This window comes from Lycorma delicatula, chromosome 4 (genome assembly GCF_047948215.1).
Source record: "Lycorma delicatula isolate Av1 chromosome 4, ASM4794821v1, whole genome shotgun sequence".
In the NCBI taxonomy this organism is placed as follows: Eukaryota; Metazoa; Arthropoda; class Insecta; order Hemiptera; family Fulgoridae; genus Lycorma; species Lycorma delicatula.
Genome location: NC_134458.1, coordinates 190,527,594 through 190,540,851, shown reverse-complemented (window position 1 = coordinate 190,540,851; position 13,258 = coordinate 190,527,594). Strand labels below are relative to the sequence as shown.

General features: G+C 35.4%; 1 protein-coding gene across 1 annotated transcript in view; it reads left to right on the top strand.

The window, feature by feature from the left end:
- LOC142324166 (corrinoid adenosyltransferase MMAB-like) overlaps nucleotides 1-13,258 on the top strand; it is a 53,553-nt gene that overhangs the window by 259 nt on the left and 40,036 nt on the right. The window contains exon 2 of the mRNA XM_075364894.1: nucleotides 9,330-9,511. The gene's annotated coding sequence lies outside the window, so the exon portion shown is untranslated. The remainder of the gene's footprint in view (nucleotides 1-9,329; nucleotides 9,512-13,258) is intronic.

Genomic DNA, 13,258 nt, shown 5'->3' with positions numbered 1-13,258 from the left:
AGTCAGGAAAAACCAACCGGGTTGGTCTAGTGGTGAACGCGTCTTTCCAAAATCAGCTGATTTGGAAGTCGACAGTTCCAGCGTTCAAGTCCTAGTAAAGCCAGCTATTTTTATACGGATTTGAATACTAGATCGTGGATACCGGTGTTCTTTGGTGGTTGGGTTTCAATTAACCACACTTCTCAGAAATGGTCGAACTGAGAATGTACAAGACTACACTTCATTCACACTCATACATATCATCCTCTCAAGTATTATCTTTCTTTTTCCTGTTTAGCCTCCAGTAACTACCGTTTAGATAATTCTTCAGAGGACGATATGTATGAGTGTAAATGAAGTGTAGTCTTGTACATTCTCAGTTCGACCATACCTGAGACGTGTGGTTAATTGAAACCCAACCACCAAAGAACACAGGTATCCATGATCTAGTATTCAAGTCCGTATAAAAATAGCTGGCTTTACTAGGACTTGAACGCTGGAACTCTCGACTTCCAAATCAGCTGATTTGGGAAGACGCGTTTACCACTAGACCAACCCGGTGGGTTCTCTGAAGTATTATCTAGTTACCGGAGGCTAAACAGGAAAAAGAAAGAAAGAAATACGGTCAGGGAAGGAAGCGCAAGTGTCAACCAATGATCTTGTTGAGCGAGTGGATGAGGCGATTCGAGAAAATCGTCGGTTTACTATTTCTGTATCGAGGGATTCGTTTCCTGAAATTTCAAGGTCGGCTCTCTACACCATTGTGAATGAGAGACTAAAGTACTGCAAACTGTGTACGAGATGGGTTCCCAAGATGCTGTCCGACCATCACAAAACAATGGCAATGGACGCCTCCCTAACGTATCTCCAGCGCTACCACAATGAAGGAGAAGATTTTTTGAACAAAATTGTCACAGAGGACAAGACATGGGTCCATATTGAAACCGAAGAAACAAAAGAATAATCCAAACAGTAGATGCATTCTCATTCTCTCAGTAAACCGAAGAAGTTCAAGTGAACCTTCTCCAACAGAAAGTGTACGGCTACTGTGTTCTGGGACTGGAATGGAGTTCTCTTGATGGAATTCATGGAATGTGACACAACCATCACTGCAGCCTCATCATACTGCATGACTCTTCAACGTCTACAATTCAGAATAAACGGAGACGAATTTTGTCATCAGGCATTGTGTTTCTTCATGACAATGCTCGGCCGCACACTGCAGCTGTAACAAAGAAACTCTTGCAGTGTTTTCATCAGGAAAGTGTTTGATCAACCACCATACAACCTGGACTTTGCTCCATTCGATTTTCACCTCTTTACTCACCTGAAACGCTGGCTAGAAGGACAATATTTTGGTGCAGACATCGAGCTCTAGACCAGTGTAGAAACATGGTTGATAACGCAGGTGGCTCCGTTTTATGACGAGGTTATTGGAAAGTTGGTACCACGCTACGACAAATGTCTAAATCGGAGTGGCGACTATGTAGAGAAATAGCATAACTATATAAGTACTTGTTTTTTTTTTTTTTTTGTCTTCAGTCATTAGATTGGTTTGATGCAGCTCTCCAAGATTCCCTATCTAGTGCTAGTCGTTTCATTTCAGTATACCCTCTACATCCTACATCCCTAACAATTTGTTTTACATATTCCAAACGTGGCCTGCCTACACAATATTTTCCTTCTACCCGTTCTTCCAATATTAAAGTGACTATTCCAGGATGCCTTAGTATGTGGCCTATAAGTCTGTCTCTTCTTTTAACTATATTTTTCCAAATGCTTCTTTCTTCATCTATTTGCCGCAATACCTTTTCATTTGTCACTTTATCCACCCATCTGATTTTTAACATTCTCCTATAGCACCGCATTTCAAAAGCTTCTAAACTTTTCTTCTCAGATACTCCGATCGTCCTAGTTTCACTTCCATATAAAGTGACGCTCCAAACATATACATTCAAAAATCTTTTCCTGACCTTTAAATTAATTTTTGATGTTAACAAATTATATTTCTTACTGAAGGCGCATTTCATCTGTGCTATTTGGCATTTTATATTGCTCCTTCTTCGTCCATCTTTAGTAATTCAACTTCCCAAATAACAAAATTCTTCTACCTCCATAATCTTTTCTCCTCCTATTTTCACATTCAGTGGTCCATCTTCGTAATTTCATTTTGTTCTTGTTTATTTTCTTGCGTAGAACTTCATCCATGCCGTTCATTGTTCCTTCTAAATCCTTTTTACTCTCGGCTAGAATTACTATATCATTAGCAAATCGTAGCATCTTTATGATTTCACTTTGTACTGTTACTCTGAATCTAAATTGTTCTTTAACATCATTAACTGCTAGTTCCATGTAAAGATTAAAAAGTAACGGAGATAGGGAAGTATTTGTTACAAATAAAAAATTTTGTATTTTCACTGTGGTTTTAATTTCGTGACCGATCGGACCTTGAAAAAAATAATAACTCTCGTATATATGATTGTTTGTCCCATATGTGTTCCTATATCGTTCATCAGATTGCAATGAAATTTTGGTGAGTTGTGTGTATGCCTGTGAACGTTCCTCTATTATTTTGGACCCGCCATGTGGCGCTGGGGTTGAGATATTAAAAAAAAATTGAATTTATGGTCCAATTTGGCTTGTATTTATAATATGTATTAGTTATGTGCCTTTTATATATATATATATATATGGCAATGTTCATATGTGTATTTGCTAAAGACTAATAAACTACTGGATAGATTTATGCAGGATAAAAAGGGAGAAATTGATGAAATAAAACGAGGAAATATGGGAAAAGGGAAAAATAAAATAGAGAAAAAGGGGAAAAAAGAAAAAAACTAAAATAGGGAATGGAAAATTGAAAACGGGGAAAAGGAATAGTGAAAAAATAACTAGAGAAATGTTGAAAGGGAGTATGTGACAAAGGGAAAAAAGAATATAATGAAAGGTTGCACCAAAATTTTGTTCAGTTTTTGAAGGAAATAATAACTCCCTTAAATATAGTTTTAACCCTCTCCCCTCCACCAAAAAAAGAAGGAGTCTGAATAGACCATTATTTAAAGTATAAATTTTTTTATTGAAAACTTTTATCTTATTCACTGGTTTTACTGTAAATACTGCATTAATATTTAAAAACCATATATATATATATATATATGTATATAAAAGCCAATGTTTGTATGTGTGTCTGTTATAGACTAAAAAAACTACTGGACTGATTTACATGTGGGGAAAAGGGGAAGGAAAAAGAGATAAAAGGAAAATTGAAAAAGCGAAAATGAGAAATAGAGGAAATGTGAAAAGGCGAGAGGGGAAAATATGGAAACAGGGAAAGACGGAATAGGGGTAAAGTGAAAGGTTAAATTCACTCTCCTCCCTCTCTCACCGTCACACTCCAACCCCTCTCCCTCTTCCCTATCCTTCCTTTTCGCTGTATGTCTCTCTTTCTTTCTCTCTCTCCTTCTCTCTCTCTCTCTCTTTCTCCCTTTCTTTCTCTCTCTGACTTTTTTCTTTCTCTCTCTCTCTTTCTTTCTCTCTATCTCTCTCTTTCTCCCTTTCTTTCTTTCTCTCTCTGTTTCTCTCTCTCTCTTTCTTTCTTTCTCTCTCTGTTTCTCTCTCTCTCTTTCTTTCTTTCTCTCTGTTTCTCTCTCTCTTTCTTTCTTTCTCTCTCTGTTCCTCTCTCTCTTTTTTCTTTCTCTCTCTCTCTCTCTTTCTTTCTTTCTTTCTTTCTCCCTCTTTCTTCCTTTCTTTCTTTCTCCCTCTCTCTTCCTTTCTTTCTTTCTCTCTCTCTCTCTTTCTTTCCCTCCCTATTTCTTTATTTCTCTGTCTCTCTCTCTCTCCCCCCTTCTTTCTCTCTCCCTTTCTTTCTTTCTCTGTCTCTCTTTCTTTCTCTTTCTCTCTCCCTTTCTCTCTCTCTCTCTCTCTCTCTCTCTCTCTCTCTCTTTCTTTCTCCCTCTCTCTTCCTTTCTTTCTCTCTCTCTCTCTCTCTCTTTCTTTCTTTCTTTCTCTCTCTTTCTTTCTTTCTTTCTTTCTTTATATAAATGTTTGTTTGTCCTGAATGCGATAATACTTTAGTGTGTTGTTCTATGCACGCCAGCAAAGGTCTCTGAATTACTTTAGATCCGCTAGGTGGAGCTGGGGTCAAGATATATCGAAAAATTGTATGTATAAATCGATTTGGTTCATATTCAGAATATATATATATATATATATTAATTACGTTAAAAGAAATATTTTTGCAAAAATTATAAACCGCTAGGTAGCGCCCAGCATCGAAATATTTACGAAACAAATACACAAACATAATTTCTTCTTCTCTCTCTCTCTCTCTCTATATATATATATATAAAAGATATATATATATATAAAAGGCAATGTTTGTATGTGTGTTCGCTATAGAATAAAAAACTACTGGACCGAATTACGCATGGGAAAATGAGAAGGGAAAAACACAGAATTGAAAAAAAAAAATAAAGGGGGAAAGGAAAACAAAAAATACGGAATTGAAGGAATGTAGAAAGGATAAAGATGGAAATATGGAAACACGGAATAGGGGTAAAGTGAAAGATTAAATTTTGTGAATTCCATAATGTTCATTTTGTTAATGTTTTATCAAACTTTAATTGTGTCATTTTATTTTTTTTTTATACTTTACTTCCCTGGGCCGGTCCGACTGGTTGGTATTACGCCTCCCAAGGGAGTGTCTGCCATACTGTAACAAGCCTTCCCGCATACGGGCTGTATATCCGGCATGACAGGTCAAATCTTTTGATTACTTATTTTATATTTGCCCTTTTTTCTAATACCACGCCATACCATGATTTGTCTTAACGTGGTATCTGGTCTTTTCTCTTTTATTTTATTTAATTTTACAATTATTCCCTTAACCTAAGTTCCCATGGAGTCCCCAGTGAATCCTTAAAGCCGGTATACCTCAGGATCACCACTGGGGCTGTCCGTCCTTCCCTATCACTATCCTTAAAAAACCTAGTGTCCTCTCATCCGCATCCTTCTGTGATATAACCCCCCTCGCGAAGTATATACCACCCTCCTCCAATTATTCTCGTTGACCATCATATATCTAAATACTTCTATGGGGCTTTTCCCATCAATTCCTGAGGTGGCCCCAAATGTTCTCCACTTACCACACTCAAAAAAGGTGTGTTCGACTGTCTTATATTCCGCAATACATGCAACCCGGTTCTGCCCTTCTTCCAATTCTACACAGTTATTCGTTAAAAGTTTTCATGACCTGTAAAGAACCGAATAAGATAGAAATCTACCTCTCCAAATCTTCTATCCAACCGTCTAAATAAATTTGGAATTAGATCCTTTGTTCGTTTGGTGGTCCCCTGCATTCTCCATCTATTTTGCCACCTTGTCCTTAATCTATTTTTTTGTTTCTTGTACCTCTATCCCCCTGCATCTTCTCTATCCTACTCAATGCCATTAAGTCTATAGGGGGGACACCAGATAGAACAAATAGCGCCTCATATGAGACTTTTCTGTAGGCTGAGACTACCCCCAGCAACAGTCTCCTATGTACCCCAGTAAGTCTACGAAGATTTCTCTTTATTTCCACCGAAGACCACTAAACTGGCACCGCATACAATATTGATATTACCACTGTAGATGCAATAACTCTCCTCTTTGATGGCCTAGGAGCTCTCTTATTAGACATAATGACATTAACGCTCTTTGTCATTATCTCTGCTTTATTACGTACATTTATGATGTGTTACGATAGCTTTTATCTAGGGTAATGCCCAAATATTTAACTGCATGGGCCTCTGGTATTGCCTGTCCATTTAAAGTAATGTGCGGAGATTCTAATTGTCTTTTCCCTGTAAACATTAAGAATCTGCTTTTCCATCCATAGCTATTTCTAAACCATGTTCTGCTACCCAACTACTGATTATCCCTTTTCTTTTTCCTGTTTAGGCTCCGTTAACTACCGTTTAGATAATTCTTCAGAGGATGATATGTATGAGTGTAAATGAAGTATAGTCTTGTACATTCTCAGTACGACCATTCCTGAGATGTGTGATTAATTGAAACCCAACTACCAAAGAACACCGGTATCCATGATCTAGTATTCAAATCCATGTAAAAATATCTGGCTTTACTAGGACTTGAACGCTGTAACTCTCTACTTCCAAATCAGCTGATTTAGGGAGATGTGTTAACCACTAGACCAACCCGGTGGGTTGCTGATTATCCCTAATATTATATTCGCTTTCTCCTGAACCTCATTAATAGTTTTACCCTGTACAGTAATCACCAAATTATCAGCGTAAGCCAATCCACATGGATACCTCATTTGTAATAAATTGTGGTCATTTAATCTGTCTCTCTCTCTCTCTATATATATATATATATTTTTTTTGTCTTCAGTCATTTGACTGGTTTGATGCAGCTCTCCAAGATTCCCTATCTAGTGCTAGTCGTTTCATTTCAGTATACCCTCTACATCCTACATCCCTAACAATTTCTATATATATATATATATATATATATATATACAGGGTCATTCACGAGAACCGGATTTTTTAAAATAATCATAAAAACGTTGAATATTTACTTTAAAAAAGTTTTATTGGTACTGAAACACTTGTTAAATCAAAGCATTTGTTAATTACTCACGAACGAAAAATTATGTCCGGCAAGTGTGTCCATTTTGGGCAATACATTGTTGTAGCATTTCACGGTAACTGGCCTCAATTCTTTGCATCATGTCTACATCAATCTGGGTGACGTGATTACGAATTGCGATCTTTAGGTCCAAAAAATGTACGCGATTTCAGAAACCCCCATAGAAAAAAAATCACAACTACTCAAGTCGGGGGACAGAGGGGGCCAAGGAATGTTGCCGAATCTGGAAACAAGTTACGGAGAACAGCCATCGTTGCCCTCGCTGTGTGCGCGCTGTAGCTCCATCCTGCTGGAATAACACGTTTTTTAAATCGATTCCCCGGTTTTGTTACTCAGGGATGAAAAACGTATTCAACATCGCAATGTAACGATCAGATGTTGACCTTTCCTATTGCACACCAGACAGTCACCTTTGGGCTATGAAGTGGTGTCTCGTGAAGCTAATGAGGGTTTCTTTCTGCCCAATACCGGCAGTTCTGTTTGTTGACGAAGCCATTCAGATGAAAATGGGCTTCGTCACTCATTAACGATAACAAATTTTCATTTTCTTCAAAAATGGTAAGGATTTGTCGACAAAATTGTAATCGCTGCGTGAAATCTTGCCCGTTTAACTGCATTGTAAGGATGGAAATGCAGGTCTGTATGCAGAATTCGTCTTACCGTACTTGTGCTCATTTGAAGCGCTGCTGAATGCCTCTGAATAGAGCGGCGTGGGCTTCTGACAACGGCTTCCCTTACTCGTTCGATGTTCTCCGGAGTGAACACCGATATCCATGATCTAGTATTCAAATCCGTGTAAAAATAACTGGCTTTACTAGGACTTGAACGCTGGAACTCTTGATTTCCAAATTAGCTGATTTGGGAAGACGCGTTAACCACGAGACCAACTCTGTGGGTAAAACGTCTTTTACTAAATTGAATGTAAATATCGAGGGATATTTTTATCGATTGTCTTTAAATATATCGATAGTTGTATATGTGAATATCGATTTCTATCATAATTACTATGTTATTAAACTTTTTACTGATTATCTCGATCCCAGTGCAACATAACGGGTCGATATTTTACAAAAAATCTCTCGTTTCATGTAACTAATATACAGGATGTCGCATATAAAACGCAACCCAACCTTATATTGGTAGATATTGAAATAATAAAAAGGCATGTGTAAATGTAAATGTAATTTTTATTATTACCATCCATTTAGAGTAAATGTTGGAAGTGGCCGCCATCTTCTTGAATACAATTTTCAATTCTTTTTACAGCGTTTCTTGCAACTTTCTTTCAAAGTTTGTGGCTGGATATTTAATACAGCTTGTTCAATATTCACTTTCAATCGTTCAAGTGTTCGTGGTTTGTTGCTGTAGGTTTTTTCTTTCAGGTAACCACATAGAAAAAAATTCGCCGCAGTCAAATCTGGAGATCATGGTGGCCACAAGCCTCGACCGATAACTTGATTACCAAAGAATTCCTCGATGAAATCAGAAGTTGAACCTGCGTAGTGCGATGTCGCACCGTCATGTTGTAGCCAGAAGTGTCTGTCTTCCTCTTCCTAGAGTGCGATGAACTGAAATAAAATATCCTGATATCGTTCTGCATTAATAGTGTACTCGAAAATAATAGGACCGATTATTTTCTTCCGCGATATCGCGCACCACACGCCCCGACTACTGCGGTTGTAATTGTTTTTCGTGATAAACGTGGGGATTTTCAGCGCTCCAAATTCTACTGTTTTGGCTGTTTACGTAGCCATCCAAATGAAACCGTGCTTCATCTATGAAAAATAACGAATCCATAACATTAATTCCCTCACGCAGAAATCGACGGAACCGTTGACAATATTGTAGCCGTTTTTCTTTGTCGGGCTCAAGAAGTCGATGAACCGTTTGAACGCGATAAGGTCGTAATTGTAATCGTTTGGTCGCCCGACGAACAGTCGATTTAGACAAATTAATTTCAGCAGACAAACGTCTGATCGATTTATTTGGCGAGGTGAGTAATCGATCGTTGATTTCAGCGACTGTATCTGTATTCAACACCGACGCAGATTTTTTGTGTTCCTTGTTATTAACAGGTCTCTCTAAATTTTGCGACTAACCTTAATACTGATATTTTGTTAGGAGCCGGTTTATCTGGGTATTTATAGCGAAACAAATCTTGCACTGCAACCGCTGATTTCGTACTTAAGTACGACTCGACAATGAAAACACGTTCATCTAGCGAAAAACACCATCTTGTCTCTAGCAATACACTGAACGTTATGATTGCATTGTTGTTACTATCCATAATGTTCTACTGCGTCCCCGCGATGTTCAGATGTTGGACAAGTCCATTTCTGTAACGAGTAAGGGAGTAAGCTTGACTTTTGAAATTTCATGGATGAGTGATTGATGGGGTTGCGTTTTGTATGGGACACCTGTGTATATATATATATATATATATATATATATATATAGAAAGACAGAGAGAGAGTGATTCAGCAGGAAGAAAAATAACTTGGGAACTAATTCCAGAGCTTTTACTGAGCGTACCAGCTTTACGATGCTCTCGAAACAGTCTCGCTCGCTCGGACCAGAACATGTACGTAATGTATATTTTCCGGCTTGCTTTGTCGCGGGCTGAAGAGCTGACATATTGAATTTTTATTTGTTTTTACATGCTTACTTGAATTTTTTACTTTTTTTTTCTTTTTCAGAATACACATAATATTACTTGAATCGATCTATCTCTATAAACTCTTAACATAAAGATACGAATTACCAGGCTCTCACATTGAAGTCGTGAACTAAACTGAATGGAACTTAGCGAGAGCACATGCTTTGACGATCTACGCTCGTCAGTGACGTAAACTCAAAGTCTTATCGGTGAACTGATCAAGTAAGTTATAAAATATACCGAATCAGACTAATAGTTAGGCAGTTATTAGGATAAGATGAACATTTTCGTTACGTTACAAATTTCTTTTCTGGTATCTGTATAATTTTAAAGGTGTAATTTAACGTCAAAAATTATACTTTTGATCAGTTACTTAAATTAGGATTTATTCGATTATCGGGTACACATTTAGTAAATATGTTATCCAGTCTCGAAAGTGTAGAAAATATCATAAAAGGGAAAAATTATATAATTCAAAGAAAATTAACCCAACCACAAAACGAGTTGTAAAAAATAAATTATTATATTTTATAGATTTTGGATTGTATTATAAAATAAATATAGAACTTTTAATACTGTTCTGGGAAACGATTAAACGGTACAACTCATTCTACTAGTTCATATATTAATTAAACATCGTTTAATTATGCACAGTAAATTTCCATAATAATTAAAACAAAAATTAATTTTTCATGAATGACGTATAAAATTTCTCGTCGTTGTTTTTTTTAACATGTCACAAAATTTCTATACGATTTAATATTCACATTATAATTGTATATTCTGATGAGTGATAGGTGAACTAATTACTCTTTGTAACGTACTTAAAATGTCAGTTTAGTTACCGTTTAACCCATCGGGTTAGTCTAGTGGTGAACGCGTCTTCCCAAATCAGCTGATTTGGAAGCCGAGAGTTCCAGCGTTCAAGTCCTAGTAAAGCCAGTTATTTTTACACGGATTTGAATACTATATCGTGGATACCGGTGTTCTTTGGTGGTTGGGTTTCAATTAACCACACATCTCAGGTATGGTCGAACTGAGAATGTAGAAGGACTACACTTCATTTACACTCATACATATCATCCTCTGAAGTATTATCTGAACGGTAGTTACAGGAGGCTAAACAGGAAAAAGAAAGAAAGAAAGTTACCGTTTAGCCTATTTGTATAGTGGAATAAAAATGAATTGAAATTCTTTTACTTTTAATTTTACTTTGTGCAATTTTTCAAATGAAGATTTTTTTATGTCAGTTTTTACTTTAGTTTATATTTCTTAATTTTAATTAGTTATTTTTCTTTTTTTTTATGTTAACCGTTTAGTATAGTTTAAAAAAATTTAGGTTAAAATAAAAAAAAACATATTTAAATTCGTTGAATTTTTGTGAATATTTCATGAAAATATCCACAAGAAGTTAATTAGTTTTAAATTCTAGTGATTTATATGTTCAAATTTAAGTTGAACAATTTCATAAACTTTTTAAGGTTAGGTGCTTCAAATATATAACAATTAAAAATGCTAAGTTAATGTAAAACATGTATTGTGTTCATATTCTCTAATTATTTAGAAGAGTAAAATTAATTATTAATTACATACAATTAATCATATATTAATTACATACTAAATAATACTTTAACCTAGTTTTAATTGCAGGAGAATTCTTTTTAGTAATATTATTAATGAATTATAAGTAGGCTATTAACAGCTTTCCACTATTAAAAATAATATTTGATTGATAGGGAGTGCGACAAGGATGTTCCCTATCTTCGTTACTTTTTAATCTTTACATGGAACTAGCAGTTAATGATGTTAAAGAACAATTTAGATTCGGAGTAACAGTACAAGGTGAAAAGATAAAGATGCTACGATTTGCTGATGATATAGTAATTCTAGCCGATAATAAAAAGGATTTAGAAGAAACAATGAACGGCATAGATGAAGTCCTACGCAAGAAAATAAACAAGAACAAAACAAAAGTAATGAAATGTAGTAGAAATAACAAAGATGGACCACTGAATGTGAAAATAGGAGGAGAAAAGATTATGGAGGTAGAAGAATTTTGTTATTTGGGAAGATGGACGAAGCAGGAGCGATATAAAATGCCGAATAGCACAAGCTAAACGAGCCTTCAGTAAGAAATATAATTTGTTTACATCAAAAATTAATTTAAATATCAGGAAAAGATTTTTGAAAGTATATGTTTGGAGTGTCGCTTTATATGGAAGTGAAACTTGCACGATCGGTGTATCTGAGAAGAAAAGATTAGAAGCTTTTGAAATGCGGTGCTATAGGAGAATCTTAAAAATCAGATGGATGGATAAAGTGAAAAATGAAGAGGTATTGCGGCAAATAAATGAAGAAAGAAGCATTTGGAAAAATATAGTTAAAAGAAGAGACAGACTTATAGGCCACATCCTGGAATAGTCGCTTTAATATTGGAAGGTCAGGTAGAAGGAAAAAATTTTGCAGACAAGCAACGTTTGGAATATGTAAAACAAATTGTTAAAGATGTAGGATGTAGAGGGTATACTGAAATGAAACGACTAGCACTAGATAGGGAATCTTGGAGAGCTGCATCAAACCAGTCAAATGACTGAAGACAAAAAAAAAGAAGAAAAATAAACATTAACTACCTCATTTCGATGTAAACTGAATTTTTCAAGTGCACATTGATCAAACATTATGCAGCTTAAAATAAAGATACAATCAACATTTAATCCCTTGATGATCCAAATAAATAGGAAATAGTTACAATAGTTGTTTTTAAAAATATTCTTATTCCCTCGATATTTAGATCCTATCAGAATTGTAAAATCTGGAATTAAACACACACCTAGTACAATTGTGGGTGTAACACTATCATGGACGATCAGTCCAAGTTTCACTTCCATATAAAGCGACACTCCAAACATATACTTTCAAAAATCTTTTCCTGACATTTAAATTAATTTTTGATGTAAACAAATTATATTTCTTACTGAAGGCTCGTTTCGCTTGTGCTATTCGGCATTTTATATCGCTCCTGCTTCGTCCATCTTTAGTAATTCTACTTCCCAAATAACAAAATTCTTCTACCTCCGTAATCTTTTCTCCTCCTATTTTCACTTTCAGTGGTACATCTTTGTTATTTCTACTACATTTCATTACTTTTGTTTTGTTCTTGTTTATTTTCAGGCGATAGTTCTTGCGTAGGACTTCACCATTTATTAATTATGTAAAAAAAAAAATGTTTGAGACGACAAATTTGAAAAATAAAAAAACATAAACTGTAAGTAATTCTGTTTTAATTTAAATCATGTTCAAAATCGCACCATTCTTTTATGATAACCCTGTATAATAGGCGTACAAGGAAGTCATGTGGTTCCACATCAGGTATTTTCTATATAAGAAAAGTATATCAAGGACGCTGTATGGAGGAAAATATACACTTTTTAATCGAAAGTAACGTAACTTAAACGAATACAAAAAAACTACTTTGAAGTTAAAAAAATACTTATATATATTTCAATTTGTTTGCGGGGGGGGGGGGTGGCTCGATGTAAATATTGCGGGTTTTTTCTTTTCCTTCTGTTGTACACTAAGGATCAGATTTGCAAATTTTTATTTCTTTTTTGCTTTTCCAAATATCACATTTCTTTGGTCCATCTATTCAGGTTTTATACACTTATTTTTCTTTTACACTGGAAACTTTGATTTTCAACTTATTCATCGAAATTTATCTCTGTCTTTCCATAAATCCTTAGAGAAATATTTAATATTTTTATATCTGTTTCTATTTCTTTAAACCGGGTGGTATTTAAGGCTCTTTTTATGTAGATTAAATATGGGTTTAATCAACCTTTGGTTAGAATGTCGGCTTGTAGCTAATATAAATTGGGAGGAGGGGGGGGGTACTGCCCCAGAAATATTTTATCTAGGCTTTTTCAAAACCAGGGATAACATTTTCTGTAAAATAAAAGAACTTCAGTACGA